Source organism: Diabrotica undecimpunctata, chromosome 3 (genome assembly GCF_040954645.1).
Source record: "Diabrotica undecimpunctata isolate CICGRU chromosome 3, icDiaUnde3, whole genome shotgun sequence".
NCBI classification, from domain to species: Eukaryota; Metazoa; Arthropoda; class Insecta; order Coleoptera; family Chrysomelidae; genus Diabrotica; species Diabrotica undecimpunctata.
Genome location: NC_092805.1, coordinates 116,380,854 through 116,395,250, shown reverse-complemented (window position 1 = coordinate 116,395,250; position 14,397 = coordinate 116,380,854). Strand labels below are relative to the sequence as shown.

At 32.1% G+C, this 14,397-nt stretch overlaps 1 protein-coding gene across 1 annotated transcript in view; it reads left to right on the top strand.

The window, feature by feature from the left end:
* The first annotated feature begins 4,231 nt into the window (after nucleotides 1-4,231).
* The window catches only part of Pgant9 (polypeptide N-acetylgalactosaminyltransferase 9), a 332,906-nt gene continuing 322,740 nt past the window's right edge, over nucleotides 4,232-14,397 (top strand). The window contains exon 1 of the mRNA XM_072526712.1: nucleotides 4,232-4,522. The gene's annotated coding sequence lies outside the window, so the exon portion shown is untranslated. The remainder of the gene's footprint in view (nucleotides 4,523-14,397) is intronic.

Here is a 14,397-nt window from a genome sequence, read left to right as displayed (position 1 = left end):
AACACACCATTAAAAGATGTCACAAACGAAATTTTTACTATCATAACTAAATTTTAAAATGTATTTTGTTCATTATTTTATATATTTTATATGTGTGTTATTAATGTTGAGTGTCATAGCTTTATATAAATATTCTCAACGACTAGTAAGTTGCCGTGACAATTGATATATTGTAAATATTTACACATTCTTCTGATTACAGTGTCTTGAAGAAGGAATAAAACAATTCCGAAAGCTAGACCAAAAGTCAAAAGAGTGTTTCTGTAACATCCCGGCTAAACTTTCTGACTGCAGCCCTAATAAACTCTGTTGTTTATTTATATCGACATATATCCAGTATATATATATATATATATATATATATATATATATATATATATTTAAATATGTTGGAAATATCGGGTATGTGGTCTATATTAAATAAAAAATCTTTGTTTTTTCTAAAGCTCAATATTTCGCCATTTATTTGATGGCTTCATCGGGAGTAAAGAAATTAAAAGATTATACACATAAATAAAATTAATACTAAAATAACATTATTGTTGATGACACTGTACATTTAATAAAATGCATGTTAAAATTTAAAATATCTTTGAGCACGTTCGTTAACAATCAATAAGATGGAACAACTTGTTCCATCTTATTGATTGTTAACGAACGTGCTCAAAGATATTTTAAATTTTAACATGCATTTTATTAAATGTACAGTGTCATCAACAATGTTATTTTAGTATTAATTTTATTTATGTGTATAATCTTTTAATTTCTTTACTCCCGATGAAGCCATCAAATAAATGGCGACTATTTCGACCAAAAAACAATTTATAAATATGTTGGAAATATCGGGTATGTGGTCTATATTAAATAAAAAATGGATATAAGATGGAACAAGACTTGTTCCATCTTATTGATTGTTAACGAACGTGCTCAAAGATATTTTAAATTTTAACATGCATTTTATTAAATGTACAGTGTCATCAACAATAATGTTATTTTAGTATTAATTTTATTTATGTGTATAATCTTTTAATTTCTTTACTCCCGATGAAGCCATCAAAAATCTCTTTTTCTTTTTTTTTTCGACATACTCTGTACGAGTACTAGAAATCAATTCGTTAAGGATTTTTGCTTAGTTGAGGAGATATGTTGTGGAATGCAATTTTTAGATTCCACATGCCTCTAATAACATCTTTATCAACGTCTGTTTTGCCTTGCAATTCTTAGATGGCACAGATTAAAGCAAAAATCTGAATTTGGTTTATATATATCTTCATCTATATATCTTCATCAACAGCTATTCCACCCATCGTCGGATGTAAGCAAGCCTTCCTTAGGTGTGTCCATTTGTTTCTGTTTGTTGTATTTGCCTCCATTCATGACCAGCTACTCGGTTGATGTCATCAGTCCATCTGGTTTAAGGTCTGCCTTTACATTTCTTCTTTGCTCTTTTCGCCATTCAATAATTCGCTTCGTCTTCTATTCTTTCTGTGTGTTCTTTCCAGTTTTATTTTCACATGGCTGTCTTTTGGATTACATCTGTAACTTTTGTTCGTCTTCTTATTTCTTCATTGGACTTGCGTTCGCTAAGCTTAATGTTAAGTATTCTACGTTCCATAGCTCTCTGAGTCACTTGAAGCTTGTGGACTATGTTGTTGTTAAAAGCTCATGTTTCAGTTCCATATGTCAGTGCCAGCAATACGTACTGATCAAAAGTTTTTGCCTTTAAAGTATTTGGTAAGTTTGATTTAAATACTGTTTATAATCTTCCGAATGCTGACCATGCTAAGAAACATCTACTACTTAAGTTAGCCTTTAAGTTAAGTTTTTTTAAGTCGGGTTTTTATCCTAATCATATATATGATTTAACCTTTTCTATATCGTCTTGCTGGGTTATATAATAACCTTGCAAATTTCATAGACATATACTTGTAGAGCTGAAATACTGCTGAAAACCAACAATAATCAGCTCATAGTCATAATAGACCTCCTTAGTGGAGATACGCCAATTAACCTGCAGACTGTAGCAGAGAATCTGAAACAGTCAACCATGTCTCACATGACTGCAAGATATTGAATTACAGGCGGCAAACACGTTTCGGTGACTATCGAGTAACTCCAAAAAGATATGGTACCCATCTTCTAGACCTGTACAAGCTAGTACAGGCATTAGATGGCAGACGGTAAATACTTTTTGGAGTCGAATGGAGACTCCAAAAACAATTGGTACTTATCTAGACCTTTATAAGCTGGTACAGGATTTCAGAATCATGAAGTGGATATCATGAGTGAATGGAAGATGTAAAATAAAGGCAGGTTGACACAATCCAAGAATTCTTGGATTCCAACTTGGATCAAGTGGACTTGTACAACTGTACTTGTACCAAGTTGATTACCACGGTTAAATGACTTGGATGTCAAATAACCAATGTAAAGATAGCGGAGGTGATAATGTTAGGTGTTCTAGTGGTTGTTGATATGTTGACACATGAGCTTGAAATCCAGAAAAAAGGAATAAAATAGAAAAAATTCCATATAACTCCATGAATCTATCACTCTCCCTTTCAGACAATTACCATTTTTTTTGTGTTTACTTCTCGTTTTCGATTTTTCGACACGGACGCCATTTTAATTTTACAATACCACACTACTTGGATCCAAGGAAGTTAACCATCGTCCTACTTAACTTGGATATAACCTATTGATACAAGTGTACTTGGATGAATAGGTGACACGATCAAAGTAGCCTTCAAGTCTTGCCCTCAGACTTTAACCAAGTACACTTGAATCGTGTCAACCCGCCTTAAGCCAACTGGCTGCAGTAGGACCAGTTTAGGTTAGGTTCAATATGAGTGGGCTCTTAACCACCCTTTCACTCGACCTAAGAGGTATATTGTGACTTATCTCTAGGTTAAAGTTATCTTTTCAGCCCGGCATTTTTAACAAAATTTATTATGGCCTTTGGTGACACTTCTAGGAAGTCGTAGGGCTTAGGTTGATATTGTCCAAATGTATTGAACCTTATCCTATCCAACCCTGGGCAGTTGCATCCAACCCTGGTCAGTTGCACAGAAAGTTTTCATCGAACATATAATAATTAAAATCCACTAGGAAACTAAGTTCCTGTAGCTGGCCATGTATCACAAAAAAAATTTTATTTCAAAATTTTTAGTAAAAGGTATAAATAAACTACCCAAACGGGTTATATCACAAATACAGAACGTTTTCGGACTGTAAATTCCATCATCAGTGTAACAACGTGCACATGCTATGAGCCACTAAAATATATGGGTGAAAACCCTTTAAATGATATCCATTTACAAATATGTTACATTATAAACTATTAAAGTTGTTATCAACAGGTCCTCGAAGACACTTTGTCTCAGGACCAAGTAACCGATGTAGAGCCATACGTTGCCATGTTACCAATTCCAAAGGTAACTTAGACATCTTAATTTTTAATAGTTTATAATGTAACATATTTGTAAATTTATATCATTTAAAGGGTTTTCACCCATATATTTTCGTGGCTCATAGCATGTGCACTTTGTTACACTGATGATGGAATTTACATTCCGAAAACGTTCTGTATTTGTGATATAGCCCGTTTGGGTATTTTATTTATACCTTTTACTAAAAATTTTGAAATAAAATTTTTTTTTATAATAATTAAAAACGGATTGCTAGACTTTGCATAAACGTATATGCATCCAACCCTGATCAGTTGCACAGAAAGTGTTATGCCGTCTCGACTTTAGCCTGACAAAATCTGAAATCCGCACTTTCTGTCAATCAGCTTACCGGTTTACAGTAGATTACTAAAAATGGTCACTGACAAATAATAATTAACAGAGACCAGATATTCCCTATCTTTTAGTCCCTATGTGAATTATTTTGAAGTAAAAAAAGTAATTAAAAACATCATAAAAAAAACACAACCCTGTAAAGTAATAAAAAATTTACTAATTTAACTACAGCTCAATTTTTAAATTTTCTGTTATTATGTTTTCCCTATGTTATTAAAATATGTTCTTTACAATTATCTATATTTTTCCATAAAATAATTTTTGTTTTAATATCGATTCATCAATTTAGCAACACCCTGTACAATCGTTTATTCAACCGCGCTTCTCTGGTTTTCAATCTGTACTCACGGTCTAAAAAGTGAACATTAGCATAAAACTGATATGAGTCGAGTAAGTCCGGACTCGTCTTTTGCTCTTTAATGGTTTAGTTCAGTAGTATTGAAATAGCTGTGTTGGTGTACAGTTATTTGGTGATATTGTCGCAGGAAAGAAGCATCGTATCGGCAACGTCAGTGCGCGTATGTTTTCATACGACCAATACACGTTGTGCGGTAAACAAGGATTGGATTGAATGCGAGACGATCCGTTCGGTATTTTTTGTTTGTTATGATTGTGTTTTGTGATAATTAGAAAAAAACCGTAAACCTGTGTTAGTGTCACCAAACAAACTGTACCTGAGCAGTTGAGTGGATATTTCTGGATAAGTGATTGTCAACAAGGTGAGTAGTGTTCTTGCTTTATATTCAAACAGGTGACTTGCTGCTGCTGTGGGAGTTTAATGTTTATCTGGCAATTAAAATATATACAAACACTATCTTTATTATGTACAACCAACCAAATAATTGGATTACTACATGAAATTTGAAATATATAAATAAAAATCTGGTTAAGTACAGGTTATTTTTATTATCCATTTACGGTGTGCAATCCTTGTTTTCGTTAAAAAGGATGTGAGTTTGAAAACTGTATATCCAGTGCAGTCTGCTTTTGAAGTATGATAATAAGACTAAGTTTTAATGGAGCGGAAGACAATGCATCAAATCTCTCAGTTTTCCGTCAGTGATAATGAAAAAATATTTTTATTAGTTCTTCATTTCAACTTCTATAGTAGAATCAGTCATAGTCATATCAAATGAACTTTTACTACTAAATTTGACATATTTAAAACATATTTTTGCTATTAGTACTCTTTGAGATTGGCTCTGCAATTTTTGTTTATTTTAGACCAACTGTGTGAGTATTCGTGGACATATCTCATTTAAATTTCCAATAGTTTTACACTATTATGTTAATTTCTACTTTATACCTTTTAGTTTTATTAATTAAACTCTACTCTTATAGGATAGAAACACTAAAAATGAATAAAAGTAAAAAGATAACATACAAGTGAATATCTATAAATTAATGTAATAAAAGTACTCAAAGAAATGCATTGAGAAAACTTCCAATATTTTTATTTGTTGCAAATAGTTTTCGTATTATTTCCAGTAAACAAAACCGATATACGAGCCTCTTAATCAGTTGGCCCAACGTTAGATTGATAGGAAAATTAAATTTTAGAGAACAAAAATAAAAGCGCAGTGTAAATGTTAAAAGTTTTAATCGAACAACATTTTTGAATTTCCTAATATTATAGAAAATATTTTATACCGTAATGAAAACTATTGATTAAACATAATAATAATAAATTTTAAAAAACGCATAGAATACGTAATATCAACAAAAAAAAATATGAAAGTTTACCACTGAGTTACAACCCCTTTATTTTTAATGACATCCACAATTCTTTGAGGTATAATTTTTACCAAGTTCTGACAAAATTCAAATGTAAACTAATCCCATATTTCTTGCAATTTTTCCTGCAAGTCGTTGACGGACCTGGCAGGATGTTTTCTCAAAGCTTTTTTCATTTCGCGCCAAAGTCTCTATCGGGAACAGTCGAGACTGTTAGAAACCCATTCCAGAAGTGGTATGCCATAGTCTTCAATCCATTTTAAACTCTTTTTTGTCTACCTGGGCTCGCTGCTGACCAAAGACAACAATGTCAGCGAAGAAATTAAAAGAAGAATAGTGCTTGCCAATAAGTGCTATTATGGCTTGAGGAAACATATGGCCCTAAAACTACCCAGAAAAATTAAAGTTACCATATATAAAACACTAATAAAGCCAGTGTTAACATACGGGTCTGAAACGTGGTCACTTACACAGAATGACCAAGAATTTCTTAAACGTTTCGAGAGAAAAATTCTAAGAAAAATATATGGAGGAATCCAAGAACAGGGTTTGTGGCGTAGGCGCTACAACTTTGAGTTATATACGGTTATATAGAAGTTTTGAGGAACCTGACGTTGTAAAATGTATTAAATTAGCACGCCTTCGATGGATAGAACATGTAATTAGGCGAGATGAAGATGCAACGATCAGAAAAATTTTCGACCGAAGAGGACCAGTGGGAAGACGAGCCAGAGGAAGACCAAAACTTAGGTATCAAGATAACATAGAGGAATTATCTAAAATCCATCAGAGTTAAAGCATGGAGAAGAGTTGTCAGAGACAGGGGCGAATGCTGTTCTGAAGAAGGCTTTGGCTCATAACGAGCTGTAATGCCACTGATGATGACTATATTTCTTACATTATAGCATGACAATTGCAACATATTCGTTATTTCCGAATTGGATTTTTCAGAATTAAAAAATCTAATAATGATTGAAAAAAAAATTCTCATCAATAACTTTACCTCGACCCATTTTACAATCTACAAACGGCAAAAAGCTGTAAAATACTACAAAATACATTTGACATTAACTGAAAATATTATTGTTTTGATATCATGTTTCTATAGCTACCTCTCGATTTAACGTAATTATGAAACAATCAACCTATGTTTACATTAAATGAATGCATAGCCAGGGTTTAGTAATTTTTTTTATTGTTGAAAATAAATAAAAAACCATAAAGGTAATGCTTTTAATAAATATTAATAAAAATGCCATATTAATTAATATGGGAACTTATAAATAAAAACATGCAGAGTATAATTTGTTTATGGAAATCGACCTAAACTGCAAATTCCATAGGTGGGCAAACTGATATGGGAAGGGGCTCGTACTTGTATTAGTGTCACACCAATATTTAAGTTGAGTTATTAACGTAAGCACAGCTCTTTGAGCCTATATCTCCTCTATATTTTTAAATTTCTGAAAAAGATCATTCATCTCTTTTCTTTTCTCTTGCTTCTTTTTTTACTTATGCCAACAATAGTTTTTCTGCTTTTACTATTTAAGACATCGCGCATCGTCTCAATAGCTCAGTGGGCTTGTGGGCCACTTTATTGTAACTGCTGTAGTTGATGCCTACCTAATGATGTTTCGAGCCACACTCCAGCCAGATATTCTTCAAACGTCATAGGTTAAGCTGCACTTCGCCTTGTAGTTTTAAATTGGAATTTTAATTGAAAGATGTGAAACAGTCTCAAAGCTCGCAGATGATTATTTAGTGATCACTTCCAGAAGTGCGTAAAACGCTAGAACATACACACTATTTAAATATATTAAGTTTTGTTGTATCACAAGCATTCGTAAGGGTTAGTTATTCCATTTTTTCCTCGTTATATTGAGTTAAACGCTCTCATGTTGTATCTAGATATTTTAACTTTAATGTTGTATTTGCGGGTTATATACACTTCTTTATATTTTATTAACTCCTGAGATTTCTGTAGTTCCTAACACGGTTACTTCTTCTTTTAATTTATTATTACTGTTTACTTATTATTTACTGTTTACGTGATAAATATTATTTTTTATTTTAGTGCAGGTTTATAAATCCTAATATTTTTGGGCTAAAATAACTAATTTGTATTGTCAAATACACTTTCTGCCTAGTTGATTGTACGAGGGTTGTCTTTTTAATTTTGCATGTAGCCATAATGACAAAAAATATATAGATTTAAAGTACTTTATTGCTTTTTTGTTTTGTTTTGTTTTGTTTTTGAAAATATGTCGATTTTCGAAAAACGATACACTTTTGCATACGTTCACGCATTTAATTCTTGATCTTTGGCAAACTGAAGAAGTCGTTGAGACTTAGGTCGGGCTACACGTTGAATGGTTTACCAATTCAATGTTTTGAAGCTCCAATAACTGTATTATCTTTTGAGCAGTGCGGGCACTTGCATTGTCCGGATGTAAGATGATTCGCTGTTGTGTGTTGCTTTGTCGGATTCTTGTCATAATTTCTGGTAAACAAGTAGTCATGTACCAATTAGAAGTAACCGTTGTTTGATCTTCTAAAGCAGTTATTACCACATGATCAGATTTTAACACCATTTTCTTTGACACACTTTGAGAACGGATCACTTTTGTTGGTTTTTCCTCATCGTGAAACACCCACAGAGCGGATTGGCGTTTATTTTCCGGTTAGTAGGACTAAGTCCAAGATTCATCGTCACTAACAATACTATAATCGTTTTTTGAGCTTTCTTTGTTGAACCGTTCCAATGTTTTTCGACACCAATTGACTCGAACCGCTTTTTGCTCTTCTGTGAGCAAATGAGGTATCCAACGGAAAACTAACTTCATAACACCCAGTTCTTCTTGTAGGATCTTTTGGATCGAGGTATTTAAAATTCCCAAAGGTGCCTCTATCTCTCAATATGCTACACGGCGGTTATCCTTAATTAGCTGACGAACCGCATTAATGTTTTGCTGTGCGACTGCTGTTTTGGGTGGACCTGGCCTAGGACTGTTCCAAAATTAATATTATCTGCAAAATTCAGCTTGTTCGTATGCTTTTTAGAGGTTTAGGGGCATTTTCGTCTCTGACGATTGGAGTATAATATTATGACATCGAAATATTGGGCTGCAACATAAAAATTATCCAGACATTACACTTAAAAATACTCATAAAACTAGCGATAGTTCCTTAGTATGTATTTAACAACTATTCACCAAATTCTCTTAATTTTGTCCTCTGTATTATTAGTAGTTTTTAAAATTTTCTTGTAACAATAAATAAAAATCTAAATTCTGCGAGACCCAGCAGTATTTCACCGAAACTGTTAAAATATAACCCTAGTAAGCTTAACGCATCTATAGCAAACATTTCACAAATGTATCAGGTACACAAAGAGAATGGAAAACTTCATATCTACGTGCATAAAAAAGGCCAAATAAATAGAAGAGCTATACGGGCTCGCAATTTTTAGTTCAATCTCACGATTATATATAAACAAAGAAAGAGTCGGGTCTTGGACTGCGATCATCAACAATACATCGTTTATTCCCTCTCTCTTAGTGATCGAGAAAAACCCAGTGTCGATCTTAAAAATGCCTGTAGCAGTATAGTTTGAAACAAGTATGGCAAGATCTTCAAGCAACAAATAATTATTCTACATCAATTTCAGCACTGAAACTTAATTAGGAAAATAATAAGTTATAGGATATAATACAGCAATAAACACAATTTCTAAAAGATTTTAATAAAGTTCTTTTGACTGTTAATAATATTAACAGTATTAATAATATTACTGCTAGTCTCTTATGTTATAATTTTGTATCTGCTCACTTAAATATATTTCTGAAACTGTTTTCGTGTGACACTATGTAGAGAATTTTACATTTGCTGTTAAAAAATTCTGAAGTAAAACATGTAGACATTATGCAATTAAATGTAAAAAAACCATTTTTTAAATTCTCAGTACAATGAATTGTGATTTAATCCCATATAAAATAATATAAATATCAATAAATATCTTTCTGGCTGTTCGGGATGTTTTTTTTGTGTTATATGTTTGTATAATGTGTGTTAACGTAGATTATCTGTTAGTATATTTTTTGCTGCATATGTATTTTATGTAAATTGTAGATGACGGTCCCCGCTTCTATTACTCCGCTATTGTTCGTATATTCTTGTTATTGACGTTTTCTTGTAGTATTGGCAACCAAAGCCTGCTACATTAGTACATTATGAGTTTACTTCATATTTTTCTTCATAGAGTAGGATGAGACCTGCTTTTTTGACTTCTCTCTTTTTCATGTATGTTTCTTTCATGATTATTGATGCATCTTTTCATTGTACTCTGTGCTTGTGGTCCTAGGCACAATACAGTACAGCACGATACATATCTGGAATTTGTCGAAGTATCGATTCATAATGTAAGTTTCATGCTCTTTTATCCTGACACTAAGTGGTTTTGTAGTTTTCCCCACAAATAAATTGTTGCATTCGCAGGGTATTGTATAGATTCAGTTTTTTAAAGCGAAGCTTGTATACTGGCGTTGAATTACTTTTTTCTCTATGGTAACCTCCTATAGTAGTCTCCGACAGTTCGGAGGTAATGTAGAACAATAAAACTCACAAATTTCTTTGTGAGCCAAGTGTTAGGCCTCGTTTAGCTCAGTCTTTCAGGTATGAGAACGTCTTATCTTAGAAGTAAATATGAAAAATGAGTTTACTAGGAAATAAAATAAGATCTTAACTATAATCATCTTTATTGTACATAAATACATATAAAAATTAAAAATTTTAATATTAAATTAAAATCAAATAAAACAAATTTTACATATAGTTTTGCATAAAAAAATTTTAAATGATACTTGTGGCATCTGATTTTGTCTTCAAGTATATCAAGTCTGCTACATTAGTACATTATGAGTTTACTGGAACTATACTATTGTCTACTGGAACCCTGTAAAGAAATATTAAAGACTTCCTCAAGGAGAAAAGAGGAATGGATGAATGACGAGATACTCAATATGATGGAACAACGGAGACAATTTAAAAACAAGGATAACAATAAATACAGAGAGATAAACCACGAGATTAGAAAGACGATAAAGCAGGCAAAAGAAAAATACTTTGAAGAGCAATGCAAAGAAATCGAAGACCTTCAAAATAAATATGATCTGTTTAACCTACACAAGAAAGTCAAAGAACTGGCAGGACTAAGAAAACAAAATCCCACCTGTGCAATTCTGGATAGACACGGTACTGCTATAACACATACAGACGAGAAAATACAAAGATGGGCAGAATATATCGATGAATTGTTCGATGATGAAAGAGGAGATCTGGAGCACATAGAACTTACGTCAGAAGAAATAGGTCCATATATTACAAAAGAAGAAATATTGCACGCATTAAAAACAATGAAGAGCGGGAAAAGCCCTGGACCTGATATGCTTCCTATAGAAATCCTAAAAATTCTAGATGAGAAGCACATTGATGTTTTAGTGACACTTTTGAACCAAATTTATAGTTCAGGCGTATTACCCAAAGAGTGGTTGACATCTATTTTTATTTGTCTCCCTAAAAAGAAAAACGCAAGAGAATGCAGCTATTACCGCACCATTAGCTTAATGTCTCATACGCTAAAGTTATTACTTAAAGTCATCCATAACCGAATATATCACAAACTGGACATAGACGTTAATAATACACAATTTGGTTTCCGCAAAGGCCTAGGAACACGTGAAGCTCTTTTTTCACTTAATATACTAATACAAAGATGCCTGGACGTCAATCAAGATATATACGCATGTTTTATTGACTATAATAAAGCATTCGATAAAGTACGACATGAACATTTAATGAATGTCCTGAAATCAAAGAAGATTGACTACAACGACCTCAGGATCATATCAAATTTATACTATAAACAGCGAGCAAAAGTACGTGTTAACGAACAGCTGTCAGAAGAAATTGAAATTAGATGTGGAGTAAGACAGGGATGCGTATTGTCGCCAATTCTTTTCAACGCCTACTCCGAAGAGGTCCTGAAAAAAGCTCTTGAGGGTGAAACAGCTGGAATAAAGGTAAATGGAGTTCCCATTAACAACATTAGATATGCGAACGACACTGTGATTTTAGCCGAAAACATTGAAGATCTTCAGAGACTGGTGACCAGAATAGCAGAGTATGGAAAAGAGTATGGTCTAACAATGAATGTCAAGAAGACGAAATTTATGAGAATATCGAAAACTCAAAGAAATAACGAGAGTCTTCTAATAAACGAAACCAACGTCGAACAAGTGGACAAATATGCATACCTGGGAACAATGATTAACTCCACAAATGATTACAATCAGGAGATAAAAATAAGAATAGAAAAGGCTAGAGCAAATTTCAACAAAATGAGAAGAGTTCTATGTACCAGGGATTTAAAACTGGAACTAAGAGTTAGGTTGGCGAGGTGCTATGTTTTTTCGACCTTATTTTATGGAATGGAATCTTGGACCTTGAATGCTACATCAATGAAAAAACTGGAATCATTTGAGCTGTGGGTGTACAGAAGAATTCTGAAAATATCATGGACAGAACACGTCACAAACAAAGAGGTTCTGAGAAGGATGAACAAAGAAATGGAAATTTTAAATTCAATGAAAACAAAAAAATTTGAATATCTCGGACATATTACACATGGAGAGAAATACACCTTGCTCCAACTGATCATGCAGGGAAAGATCCAAGGAAAGAGAAGCATAGGGAGGCGTAGAATGTCATGGCTGCGCAACCTGAGAGAGTGGTACGGATGTACATCAAATGAACTTTTCAGAGCAGCCGTCTCAATCAAAAGTTCGAATAGCTATGATGATTGCCGACCTCCGCTGCGGAGATGGCACTTGAAGAAGAAGATATCAAGTCTCCTGCTGGACAGGATTGCAGAATGTATTGGTTAGTTGCTGATGTAGCTGAATCCAGATACTTTTATGTTCGCATCTTTAGGTGGTCATTGAGTTCTGAATAGCAGCTGTAGTTATTATTTTTTGGTCGACCACGTGCTGTGAAATTCTTCACCCAAAAAGGTGGACAAAAATTATTCCAAAAAAACTAGAAAAATTAACCTCGTGTTAGCAACATTATGTTTTAAAATATTTCCTTGTCATATGAAGATTGAAAACAATTACAATATTAAATAACAAATACCCAATTGGCAAGGATAGAATTAATGTAATCATTATTAGACTTAGACGAATGAGTTAAATTATATTAATGGTACTGCATATACTGCATGTAAGACGAATTATGAAGTTAAAAGAAACATGTGCGGAGGACGTTATGTATGTAAAAAAAAACAAGAAATCAAATTTGAAATCATAAAAGGACACTGAATTTTGGTTTAATATAAAATACAACTTATTCCAAGAAAAAGATTTAATATATAAATGAATTTTCAATCGAAGCAGGTCTTTTTATAGATCCAGGATATTTCCCTTTCTATTGAATTATCTCTACTTCAACATTGTTTAACATAGAAATTTATATATGTTCTATCATCTCATAGAACATAATAGGGTCTCAATAAAGGAATTATAACTAAAATAAATGAACACTTAAAATGAAAAATAAGATCAAATAGGATATTCAGTTTGTGACGTTTGCAACGTTAAAAAATAACTAACAACATACAGATATTAAACGATTTGTAATGATTGTCAAAATTTAAGTCATAAATGTCATCCAAATAAAAACAATATTAAATCATCTGTTTATATTTTTATGACACTTCCCGTTTTAAAATAATTTTATATCAATATAATTATTATTTTTAAACATTTATTTAGTTTATATAATAAATAAATTTACAATCAAATAATATTATCAATATTTTGTTATTAATTTATTATCTCGTCTGAATTTGACAGGTTTTTCAGAACTAAACAACGTATGCTTTGTTAATACGTCAGCAGGTGGCATTAGGAGCAAACATAATAATTTATTAAAATATTTTAATACAATATAATTTGTTTAAAATATAAATAATAAAGTTACTTCATTTAATTTCAAAAATATTCGTTAAATTTTAAAAATACAGAAAACATAGTATGAAGCTTCGTGCTAGTCTACTGTACCGACTACTGTATCACCTTTTTTTTTTATCTTTCTTTTGCTTTGTTGAGTTTGATTTTGGACATTATAGATCTCAGTGTGTTAGTTGTTTTAAATTATGTTGTGATATTCTACTTGTTTCCTATTCTTTTCAATTTTCCTGATTAGCCAATTACTATTTATGGGAATAAGCCACAATTAAAGGTTAAAATACGTTTATTGACGTTTTAATTTCCACTTCGGAAATCGTTCTCAAAATACAAACATTAGTCATTTACATTTATGGTATTGTTATCATCTTTGGATCCCTTTTTGTGAGTGGTTCCGGATTGTTTGTGGTATTTTGTTGTTTCCTTTCTTCAATCTTGTGGAATTCCTTGTTGATAAATACAATGGGTAGTCATTTTTGTCAAAACCTTTGTTAGCAGATTTTTTGTTCCTGAAATTTATTTTCATTTGAGCAGTTGCTTCGGGCTCTGTCATATAATGATTTGATAAAATTCCGTTTTTGATGTTTACGTTGTGGTTGGAGTGGTAAGTTAAATTTCACAATGGCAATCCAATTTCACACTTTCAAAAATAAAAAAAATTATTAGTTGGTTTAAATCTATGTATATTGAATAAAATGCACAGGATATTTAACAAATATTCTGGTTATCTATTGATATTTCAACTTTCAAGTGTTCTTAAAAATAGACTTATTAAAATAGTAATTGCTTAAAAATAGTCTTATTCTATATTGTTTGAATTTATTGGTATGAACTATTTA